This window comes from Rhinoraja longicauda, chromosome 3 (assembly GCF_053455715.1).
Source record: "Rhinoraja longicauda isolate Sanriku21f chromosome 3, sRhiLon1.1, whole genome shotgun sequence".
NCBI classification, from domain to species: domain Eukaryota; kingdom Metazoa; phylum Chordata; class Chondrichthyes; order Rajiformes; family Arhynchobatidae; genus Rhinoraja; species Rhinoraja longicauda.
In genome coordinates, this window is record NC_135955.1 from 26,028,988 (window position 1) to 26,041,539 (window position 12,552).

Here is a 12,552-nt window from a genome sequence, read left to right on the forward strand (position 1 = left end):
TTTTTAAAGTTATTTTTTCCTCGTGCCCTCCAACATTTGTTGTGTCAAACATGGGATCTGTGCCCAAGGCAGACCAAAAGCAACTCAAACCTACCGTAATTTGCCTTAAATATTTGGATCATAAACAGCTTTATCAACAACATGAATCATGAGAGAGAAAGTGAAAGCGCAGGTCACAAGTCCTTAGTACCTAATCAGATGTACAGCACTTTGGTCAACGTGGGTTGTTTTTAAATGTGCTATACAAATAAAATTGACTTGACTTGACAAGTAGTGAGAAAGTCTGGGTCAGTTAAAGCAAGGACGTGCAGGACAGAGAGAAAAAGTATGTGAGCGCAGGAGAGTGATTTTTAAATGAAATGCTAATAAATCATGTGCAAATCACCAAATGCCTCAGAATTTGCACATAACAACATCCTATAAATTTATTACAACCAAAACAATTAACTATATTTTCCTCCATTTTGATGCTTCTTTTATGTCGTACGCAAATCTTGATTAGCAGATTCCATTTCAAGCACATACGAAATTATTCCCTGTTAATGCAACATGTTTGTGCTGTGTGTTTATGCATGTGAAAATTTTATGCAAACATCTGCTCCAATGCACTCCTGGATGCAAGTATTAATAGCGGTGTAACTATGGAAACTAAATAATGTTCACAGGTGTGTGTACATACAAAAGTGTTGTAGGAGTGAATCACGTTGCTATGCTCCACCTTACTCAACAAAAGGCATAAAACTACAAGCTGGGCTTTGTGCTTTTGTACTGAGACTTCCTTTTCATGCACTATTCAATATTCTCAACTGATCAACATAACAAATGATTACAAAGGAACCTACAATAGTTATATATCATTCACATTTTCTCAAATATTCTAATCTGAGTCAAGAGGTTGCAGGTTGAGTCAGAGACGTGAACACAAAATACAGGTAAAACACAAAGTGTTGCTGAGTGAATGTTGCTCTGCTTGTGCTGTCCTTCAGTTAAAATGTAAACAAAGGCCAAAGTCTGATATTTATCCCTCAGTGAACAGCACATGGTATTTAATTTGATAGGGCTCCATTTCTTCACTTTGTTCGCAGTCCATCAGGTGCAAGGATCATTGCATCCACACCACTCCAAAGATGTACAGGTATGTAGGTTAATTGGCTTGGTAAATGTAAAAATTGTCCCGAGTGGGTGTAGGATAGTGTAAATATACAGGGATCGCTGGTCGGCGCGGACCCGGTGGACCGAAGGACCTGTTTCCTAAACTAAAGGTAGACACAAAATGCTGGAATAACAGCGTTTCTGGAGAGAAGGAATAGGTGAGGTTTCGGGTCGAGACCCTTCTTCGGACTGATATCCAGGGGAGTGGGCGGGACAAAGATAGAATGTAGTCGGAGACAGAAAGACTGGTGGGAGAACTGGAAAGGGGGAGGGGATAAAGAGCGAAAGCAAGGGCTATTTGAAGTTAGAGAAATCAATGTTCATACCGCTGGGATGTAAACTACCCAAGTGAAATATGAAGTACTGTTCCTCCAATTAGCGCTGGGCCTCACTGACAATGGAGAAGGCCCAGGACAGAAAAGTCAGATTGGGAATGGGACGGACAGTTGAAGTACTGAGCAACCGGGAGATCAGGTAGGTTAAGACGGAATGAGTGGAGGTGTTCAGCTAAACGATCGCTGAGCCTGCGCTTGGTCTCACCCATGTAAGGAAGTTGACACCTGGAACCGCAGATACAGTAGATGAGGTTGGAGGAGGTGCAAGTGAACCTCTGCCTGGAAAGACTGTTTGGGTCCTTGGATGGAGTCGAGGGGGGAGGTAAAGGGACAGGTGTTGCATCTCCTGCGGTTGCAGGGGAAAGTACCTGGGAAGGGGGTGGTTTGAGTGGGAAGGGATAAATTGACCAGGGAGTTTCAGAGGGAACGGTCTCTGTAGAAAGCAGAAAGGGGTGGAGATGGGAAGACGTGGCCAGTAGTGGGATCACGTTGGAGGTGGTGAAAATGTTGGAGGATTATATGCTGTATGCAACGTCTGATGGGGTTGAAGGTGAGGACATGGGGAATCTGTCCTTGTTACGAATGGGGGGAGGGGGAACAAGAGCGGAGCTGCGGGATATCGAAGTGATCCTAGTGAGAGCCTCATCTATAACAGAAGAGGGGAACCCCTGTTTCCTAAAGAATGAGGACATCTCCGATGCCCTGGTATGAAAAACCTTGTCGCAGATGCAGCGTAGATGGAGGAATTTGAAGCAGGGGATGGAGTTTGTTTCCTAAACTAAACTAAACTAAACCAAACCATCTCTGCATGTCCTGCAGTGGTTGGTGAGGGCAATGTGAAAACTGTGGACTATTGCACAGAGTGCCTTCTCAAAGACAAACAGGTGGGAGGTTTGCAAGGTGATGTGCTTCTTCCACCATTTATACCAGGCTCCTGTCTATCCCCTGTACCCCTGTTTCACTGCCATTGAAAATGCACTTTCTCCACTTTAAGCAGAGACAGCTATGAATTCTCAAGAGTTATTTGGGATGCTGCGTTTTTGTTCTGGCATCCACCTGACCATCTCCTTTTGTGATAGAGCATGGAATTGAGAAAGTTCAATTTGCATTTTTCACAACAATTACTGCTCCTCAAAATTATTTGCAAAACATATTAGACATTCAGGTCACGAGAGGCACTTTTACAATTAACATAGAGCAATATAGCACAGGAAAAGCCCCTTCGGCCCACAATGTCTGTGCAAAACATGATGTAAGGGTAAACTAACCTCTTCTGTCTGCACATGATCCATATTCCTCCATTCCCTGCACGTCCATGTGTTTATCTAAAACCTCTTAAATGCCACTATCGCACATGCCTCTACAACCACCCCTGGCAGTGCAGTCCAGGCACTCCACCACTCTAAAAAACGCCCAGTACATCTCCCTTAAACTTTGCCCCTCTCACCTTAAAACTATGCCGTCTAGTCTTTGACATTTCCATTCTAGGAAAGACCTGGGCATTCTTGTAAACATCTTCTGCACCCTCTCCAAAGCCATTACATCCTTTTTATAATAGGGCGACCAGATCTGTACACAATATTCCAAATATGGATAAACCAAAGTCCAATAAAGCCGCAACATGTCCTCCTGACTCTTACACCCAATGCCCTGATCAATGAAGACAAGCATACCATAGGCATTCTTTATCACTCAATCGATTTCTGTTGGCACTTTCGGGAACAATGGAATTGAACTCCAAATTCCCTATATACATCAATGCCGTTAAGGGTCTTGCCATTAACTGTACACTTTCCCCATACAATCAACCCCCTAAGGGCAGCACAGTGGCGCAGTAATAGAGTTGCTGCCTTACAGTGCCAGAGATCCGGGTTCGATCCTGACTACAGATGCTGACTGTACGGAGTTTGTACGTTCTCCCCATGACCTGGTTGGCATGGACTCAGTGGGCCGAAGGGCCTGTTTCCACGCTGTATCTCTAAACTAAACCAAACATGCAACACCTCGCACTTGCTTGGATTAAACACCATTTTTCTGCCCCTTTCTGTAGTTGATCAATATCCCACTGTATACCTTGACAGTCTTCCTCACTGCAACGCCACAAAGTTTGGTGTCTTCTGCAAACTTACTAACCAAAACATCTACATTTACGTCCAAGTCATTTATATATATACATCACAAACAACAGAGGTCCCTGCACAGATCCCTGTGAAACTCCATTGGTCACAGACCTTCATCCAGAATAACACCCTTGAACCATATCATATCATATCATATCATATCATATATATACAGCCGGAAACAGGCCTTTTCGGCCCTCCAAGTCCGTGCCGCCCAGTGATCCCCGTACATTAACACTATCCTACACCCACTAGGGACAATTTTTTACATTTACCCAGCCAATTAACCTCTGTCTTGTATGAGTAATCCAGTTCTGAACCCAGATGACCAAGTCAACATGATTCCATGCATCTTCCATGCATCTTATTCTTCTGGATCAGCCCAACATGAGGGACTGATGATGCCTCAGGACCAAAAGAAAGTTCACAATTAATGTTTCTAAGGAGAACCGTAATCATTACAAAAAGATTATTCCGTTGCCATTGCATTGCTCTTCATGGGAGCATGCTACTCACAAACGGACTGCTGTGTTCACAAAACAGTGACCATGCGACAAAACTAATTCATTTTCTTTGGAACATTTTTGAAAATGCTGTATAGATGCAAGACTAATATTATTGACAGAACCAATTCATTAGCAGACAAATTTGCAACATGTATCTTAAGCTCATAGCCAGTCTTAGTTCCTCCAAATTGTATGGAGAACAAACATTTGTACTTACAGAAGGACATAAAGATACAAACCAGAGAGATCACAGACCTTGTTTTTCTGAATCAGTAGAGGAGTTTGTGTTGATTAAAGTCAAGCAGCAGAAGAGACGAAACCAGGAAAAGTGCACATTATAAAGTGTCATTTTGTTGCATTTCATTTCCCTCTGCCAGGATTAGTGGGGGATATTTATAAAAAAAACTTTTGTTTGAGATGGCTGCAGGAACTTCTCAACCGCTGGCTTTGTATTATCACCATCCACAGCTGTCAAACTGGACAAGGGTTAAGGAATGGAAGGCTATTTCACAACTTGCTTATTAGGGAATGGAAGGCTATTTCACAACTTGCTTATAATAGTGCCTTTACCAGTGCCAAGCAAGAAAACACCGACATTTCCATTACTGCTCAGCAATAAACCACAGGTGGTTGTTGTGCTAAGCAAAGATTTAATCAGTCTGTCAAGTGTGACAGTTAAAAAGCGAGAGAGCCTGGATTGAGGACCGATTTATCCTGTCTCATCCAGTTTATCAACTGGTAACATGGCACACTGTTTGTTCCCTTGCGAGAGGCAGACTCTGCCGCCAGCATAGTTAGTATTTGAGGCTCATCTCTAATTGTCCTTTAGAAGTTGAGTCATTTCCCTGAACCAGTCTTTATGGCCTCACAATGGTCTCACGGTGCTGTTCAGTTAGGAATGCTTGGATTGTGAAACACTGATAAAGGAAATGTTTTTCTAAGTCAAAATGTCAGCTTGGAAATGAAATTGTAGCTGGCGCTATTTCCATACACTTGCTGCCTTTGCTCATCTGGCTGGTAAAGTAATGAGTGGGAACTGCTGTGAAACAATCTGTGACCAGTTAACCCAAATTCCTCAGTTTCAGAAAAGGCCCAATGATTTGAGACTGATGTAAAATAGAACTTGCCCCGATAAATGATTTAATAAGGACAAAATAAATTCTGTGTTTTTATCATAGTGCAATTTCTTGCTTGACACCACCGATTAAGAATGCATTGACAGATATTGCCAAAGATGGCAAATAAAGTGAACGTGCACATAAAGCATTTTTCATACCTTTGTGATGGTCAAAAGGATTTATCTTAGTGATAATTATAGGAGCTTTCTCTGCACAAATTAGTGCCAAGTATCCTGCACCACAGGCGAGACAAGATTTGATTATGCAGTAATGCATATTTTGGCATCCTGAAATTGCACAAGTGGCACCATATATTAATCTGTCTTCTGGCTCTGCAATTCTCTTGGTTCTTTTGTCATTCTCTAACTGCTCCCATTCACCCATTGACCCGATAAGATTGTGTACATCTTATCCTCATGGTCTTCCTGGTTGACCTTATCAGAGATATCCTCCCTCCACCACCCTCACTGCAGTTTAACAAACTTCTTTTGTGTCTTTTCCAGATCCAAGGGTCTTCCACCCAAAGCAGCAGTGCTGGCTCGAAGGGCCAAATGGCCTCCTCCTGCACCTATTTTCTATTATCTTGATTTCTCTTCCCACAAATGTGGCCTGACCTGCTGAGTATTTCCAGAATTTTCTGATTTTATTTCAGTGAAAATTCAAGTTTTTCTTTCGAAAACGCTTATTTTGAATTGAAGCTGGATTTCGATTAATTGATTATTCCAGATTGTGCCCCTTAATCTCAGCTATCTATGCTTCCAGGGACAATTTAACAAAACTCAGCCATTTTGCACAACAATCTCTTGCCTGCCCTTATTCAACATTTTACTTCATTTATTAAATTTTACTTTCCCCAATTTATTATAACTTAAATTTAAGAAGAGATATCTATATTTTGCGGGAAAAAATGGCTTTGAATTTATCCCAGACAGATATTCAGTATAAATCTCCTCACAGCAGTCTCTTTATGCCAGCTTGCTATTTATTAGAAACAACACTAACAGGAAGTTGTACTAATGGGTTTCAATGCATTTAAATGTGCTGCTGATATGCAAATCAACTCGCACCTACACAATTGTGACCAATTAAAATGCTATTTTCCCATTAGCTCTTTTCCCCACAAAACATTTTCAACTCGAACGGTCCTGTCAAACTGCTATAATTCATTCGCAATACATCAAGGATTGTGCATGCCAATAAACTTAAGGTCAATAAATGCAAATTAATTATCTCGAAGCTGAAGTCTTGCCATCCTTTCCAAGCCCATTTTTCATTAAACACCCTCCATGCAATTCAGAGCATCCAATGCTGTTGCCCATCCAAACTGACATCAAGTCCTGTCAACCCATAAATCCTTTGCCCACAGTTCTACACCGACAACAGTTCACCTTAAAACTCCCAACCTCATTTTAAAATCTCTCCAAGCCTGCACCCTTTCCTGTTCCTGTGACTTTCACCAAACCCAATAACAGGATCTTTATGAATGAATGAATGAATGAATGAATGAATAAGTTTATTGGCCAAGTATGTGCATATACAAGGAATGTGCCTTGGTGCCCCACTCACAAATGACAACACAAACATACAGTTAACAATTAAGAACAAAGCATAACCACATCAAAACAATAAGGATACAACATTACCGTCTAAACATGTGGGTGAAAATAAACCAGGGCAAAAAAGAGACTGCAGACTTTGGTTATTGAGTAGAACTATCACTCGTGGAAAAAAAGCTGTTTTTATGTCTGGCTGTGGCTGCTTTGACAGTCCGGAGTCGCCTTCCAGAGGGAAGTGCTTCGAAGTGTTTGTGGCCAGGGTGAGAGGGGTCAGAAATTATCTTGCCCGCTCACTTCCTGGCCCTTGCAGTGTACAGTTCGTCAATGGGGGGAAGGTTGCAGCCAACAATCTTCTCAGCTGTGCGAACGATACGTTGCAGCCTCCGGATGTCGTGCTTGGTGGCTGCGCCAAACCAGACCATGATGGAGAAGGTGAGGACGGATTCAATGATAGCAGTATTATCTTTGATAGCAGATTATGTTTCTTCGTTTGCCGCAGGAAGTTTGCCGCAGGAAGTACATCCTCTGTTGGGCCTTTTTGACTGTGGAGTCGATGGTGGCCCCCCATTTAAGGTCCCTGGAGATGATGGTTCCAAGGATCTTAAATGACTCCACAGATGTGACTGTGGTGTTGTTGATGGTGAGTGGGGGAGGGGAGGGGGATTTCTTCGAAAGTCGACAATTAGTTCCACTCCAGTTCCGGTCTTTGATGCATCTATCATAAGTTCATAAGTGATAGGAGCAGAATTTTGGCCATTCGGCCCATCAAGTCGACCCCGCTATTCAATCATGGCTGATCTATCTCTCCCTCCTAATCTCATTCTCCTGCCTTCTCCCCATAATCTATGATTTTCATTACTCCACCTGGGACTCATACGCTAAACATCCTCGCTCTTTTTCCTCCTTTTCTTCCTTCAAATTGTCTTTGAAAAGCTTTTGTTCCCCTGTCCTGAAATTAATGCATGCAATTAACTGTCAGGTTTTCTGAAATGCTTTAAAATGTTCTGTGACACGAATAATATCAGACAGTGCAAGTTATACACCTGAAATCAAAGAGAGATCAAAGAATCTTATTTAGCCAGTGGGACCAATGTGGAAGCCCTCTGCTACAGAGAGGTTCAGCTCAATGGTACATTCAAGGATAAGCTTGACAGAAACATGGCAGATAGGGAATACTGCAGAAGGTTGTGTTGATTGAGTTACCATCATAGAATCATTGCGGCATAGAAGACAATCATTTAGAACAACCTGTCTATTCTGGCTCTGAGTCCAGCAACTCAATCATTCCAATTGCCTTGCTCTTTCTGTGCCCTAGCTGGGTCAGGAATCAAAGAGGATCAAGTGGAACATAAACACTGGTGCGAAAAAAGCCGATTGAGTTGAGAGTGTCAGCAGGTGATCCGCTGAAGTTGGGACAGAGTTGGGTGATGTTAAAAAAGTGAAAACAGACATTTGTAGGTATGATTTAAATCTTGGTTCTTCGTTAAATATAGCATCAAGATTTTGAATAGCATGGAGACACAAGTGACTGCAGCACCTCTTTCTTCCCTCCCACTCCCTCTACCCCTACATTCCTTCCTCTGTCTTCACAACATTTAAATCCTTTTGCCTCACACCTGCTGTTTTTTTCATCACTGGCCTCTCCAACTATCTGCCTATCAAACCCAACCCTCGCCTGTGTTCTTATATTACCTGGCGGGCTTTGGCCTGCCCCTCCTCTCTTCCAGCTCTCTTGCCCCCCACCTTGCCCCCCTCCACAATCAGCACAAAAAAGGATCCCAACCCAAAATATCACCTATCCATGTTCTCCAGGTATGCTGCCTGCCCCACTGAGTTACTCCAGCACTTTGTGTCATTTTTGTTGTAAACTAGCATCTCCAGTTCCTTGTTCCTACATCTTATTTCCCACCTGATTTAAAACCAACATAATCATTTAAACACATGACCTAAAATGACGATTTCTTCTCTGTGCAGGTAACGTAAAACACAAATTTCTCACCAATCTCCATTCTTTACACACTTATGTTACAGTTAAAAATAGATTATTCATGCGCTATTCATAAGTGGTGGCAGATCAAAAGACTGGGCAAGGAACAAAGTAGAACACAGCCGTTTGAAGCTACTGACTGCTATCATTAATTTACATCTTAAAGGCAGGTGTGTGTAAACTCAATTTTATAGTGACTAGTTCACAATAAATTATCTACAGGAGATCAATTGGTAAAATGGGGGAAATGAAAAATCCATAAACTATGCTGCTTTTTATATGGGAGATTTACACTGAATATCTTTCTTGGGTCAATTCAAGGCCATTTTCTATCTTATTATTCATACCTCGTGTCTTAATGAATGGGGAAAGTAGAATTTATAACAATACAGCTGTTATTCCTAATTGCAACCTCGTTCTTCTCAAATCTTTAGAACAAACTTGTAATTTATATCATCTAGTCGCCAGAACTGTTTGTTTAATATTTTGATACCTTTGCTCTGTCTAGCTACATGCAAATAATTTTTGCTTTCAGTTCCCCCATTGTAATTCCAATACTTTATCCATTATTGTGGAGGCAATGTGTTTCATGCTCTTCCCCATCAGAACCAAGTAGCAGAAATTGATAATAGATTATTCTTATAAAAAGTGTGGATAGAGGGGTGGCTCATTATGAAAGCTGTAAAGAAAAGAAAACAAAGGCACAGATATGGGTTTTAGTAGCTGATGGGCCAGAGGAATTGTGGAGATGAGCAACTTTATTGTTTTAAAAGGCCACTTCTGTGAAAGAGAACACGAGGCTGGCCCGGAAACCAAGTCTGAGAATGGTCTGGTTCAGAGAGAGTTAATGGTCAGGGAATTAACCAAAGATGATGTTACTGATTCTCACAAAAACTTGACTAGAAGAAAGATCATAAGATCATAGGTGCTAGGAGTAGAATAAGGCCATTCGGCCCATCAAATTTACTCTGCCATTCAATCATGACTGATCTATCTCTCCCTCCTAACCCCATTCTCCTGCCTTCTCCCCATAACCTCTGACACCCATACTAATCAAGAATCTATCTATCTCTGCCTTAAAGAATAAGGGGTAGGCCATTTAGAACTGAGATGAGGAAAAACTTTTTTAGTCAGAGAGTTGTGAATCTGTGGAATTCTCTGCCTCAGAGGGCAGTGGAGGCCAATTCTCTGAATACATTCAAGAGAGAGCTAGATAGAGCTCTTAAGGATAGCGGAGTCAGGGGGTATGGGGAGAAGGCAGGGACGGGGTACTGATTGAGAATGATCAGCCATGATCACATTGAATGGCGGTGCTGGCTCGAAGGGCCGAATGGCCTACTCCTGCACCTATTGTCTATTGTCTATTGTCTAAATATATCCACTGACTTTGCCTCCACAGCCGTCTGTGGCAAAGAATTCCAGATTCACATACTCTGACTAAAAAAATTTCTCCTCATCTCCTTCTTAACAAAATGTCATTTAATTCTGAGGCTACGACCTCTAGTCCTAGACTACCCCACTAGTGGAAACATCCTTTCCACATCCACTCTATCCAAATCTTTCACTATTCTGTACGTTTCAATGAGGTCCCCCCTCAATCTTCTAAACTCCAGCAAATATAGGCCCAGTGCCGTCAAACGTTCATCACATGTTAAGCTACTCATTCCTGGGATCATTCTTGTAAACCTCCTCTGGACAGTCTCAAGAGCCAGCACATCCTTCCTCAGATATGGTGCCCAACATTGCTCACATCTTGCTCATAATATTCCAAATGCACCCTGACCAGCACCTTACAGAGCCTCAGCATAACATCCCTGTTTTTGTATACAAGCCCTCTCTAAATAAATGCTATCATTGCGTTTGCTTCCTTTGCAACTGATTCGACTTGCAGATTAACTTTTTGGAAATCGTGCACCAGCACCCAAGTCCCTTTGCACCTCCGATTTCTGGATTCTCTCCCCATTTAGAAAATAATTTACGTCTTTATTCCTGCGACCGAAATGCATGACTCCACACTTTGCTACACTATATTCCATCTGCCACTTCTCTGCCCACTTTCCCAAGTCCTTCGGCAGAGTCCCTGCTTTTTCCACAATACCTGCTTCTCCACCTATTTCGTATCATCCGCAAACTTGGCCACAGAGCCTTCATTCCCTTCATCAAAATCATTAATATACAACATGAAGAGTAGCGGCCCCAGCACCAAGCCCTGCGGAACTCCGCTAGTCACTGGCAGCCAACCAGAAAAAGCCCCCTTTATTGCCACTCTTTGTCTTCTGCCATCCAGACAATCTGATATCTATGCTAGTATCTGCCCTTTGACACTATGGGCTCTCATCTTCCTTAGCAGCCTATCATGTGGCACCTTATCAAAGGCTTTCTGAAAATCTAGGTATACAACATCTACTGGCTCTCCTTTGTCTGTCCTGCTATTACATCTTCAAAGAATTCCAGCAAATTCATCAGGCAAGACGTCTCCTTCACAAAGCCATGCTGACTTTGTCCTATTTTAGCGTGAAAAAGATCATTGATCCAAGATTCGATGATAGACAAGCATTTCAGCAACATATTAGTAATGCACTGTTATGAACTGATGCTGGAGAACAGCCTGGATAGAGTGGATGTGGAGAGGATGTTTCCACTAGTGGGAGAGTTTGGGACCAGAGGGCACAGCCTCAGAATAAAAGGACGGACCTTTAAAAAGGAGATAAGGAGGAATTGATTTTGTCAGAGGGTGGTGAATCTGTGGAATTCATTGCCACAGACAGCTGTACCCAAGTCATTGGGTATTTTTATGGGGGAGTTTGACAAATTCTTGATTAGTAAAGGTGTCAAGAGTTACGGGGAGAAGGCAGGAGAATAGGGTTGAGAGGGAATGATTGAATGGTGGAGTAGATTCGATGGGCCGAATGGCCAATTTCTGCACTAGGTATGGAAGCTGTCCCATATTTTCAAATAATATCACCTATTGGCTATAAGTAGATGAGGCCTCTATTCAACACTGATCAAAATGTTTCCAATCTCAATAAGCGTCAAAAAGCTATTTGCATCAAAACCAAGTCTCAGCTGATCATTCACATTTCTCACTGAGGTCACTAGGCCATGACAGTAGATAAAGTATTGTAAGCTCTTTTGGATCCTTGTACTTGATCTTAACAAGGTAATTTTAATGAAATAAGCCAAATAAATCCTGCAAACAAAATCACAAATAAGCCACCTTTGCAAAGTAGCTGATGTGGGATCCGTGGCTTTGATCTTGCATGTAGAATATTGTAATCTGTGAGCTCCTGACCTAAAATGCAATATAATAGCAGCTGCAGGTTCTGCAAAACCAGGCCACAATTCAATGTGATAGATCATTCAATCTGTGGACTCCACGCAGCTGATTCCAGGGCTTGAAGTCTACCCGCCCAAATGCAGAACCCAGGCTCAATTGTTTCTGCAGCAGATCTCGTAGAAAAAAACAATCACATTCCTGGATTCAAGAAGTTAACTTAAAATACACTCGCGAGTATGTGTTGAAAAAGGCAACAATGGATATATATAAATCAATCACGCCACAAAAATAACTTCATAACATAATTATGTTGTAAATGCACATAAAGAATGTTTATGCCAACTGACATTTGCAAACTGCCACCATTTGAAACAAATATTATTTCCCAGAATATTTGCCTGTTTTGTCTGCAACTCGCCCACAATTCTTTAAAGTTCATCCTGCAATTTAATTTGGCCCAGGTCATTGTTAAATTACATCCGCACAAATCATAGCAAATGT

General features: G+C 41.9%; 1 protein-coding gene across 2 annotated transcripts in view; it reads right to left on the reverse strand.

Moving 5' to 3' along the window:
• The window catches only part of hsdl2 (hydroxysteroid dehydrogenase like 2), a 123,980-nt gene that overhangs the window by 42,370 nt on the left and 69,058 nt on the right, over nt 1–12,552 (reverse strand). The window lies entirely within an intron of this gene.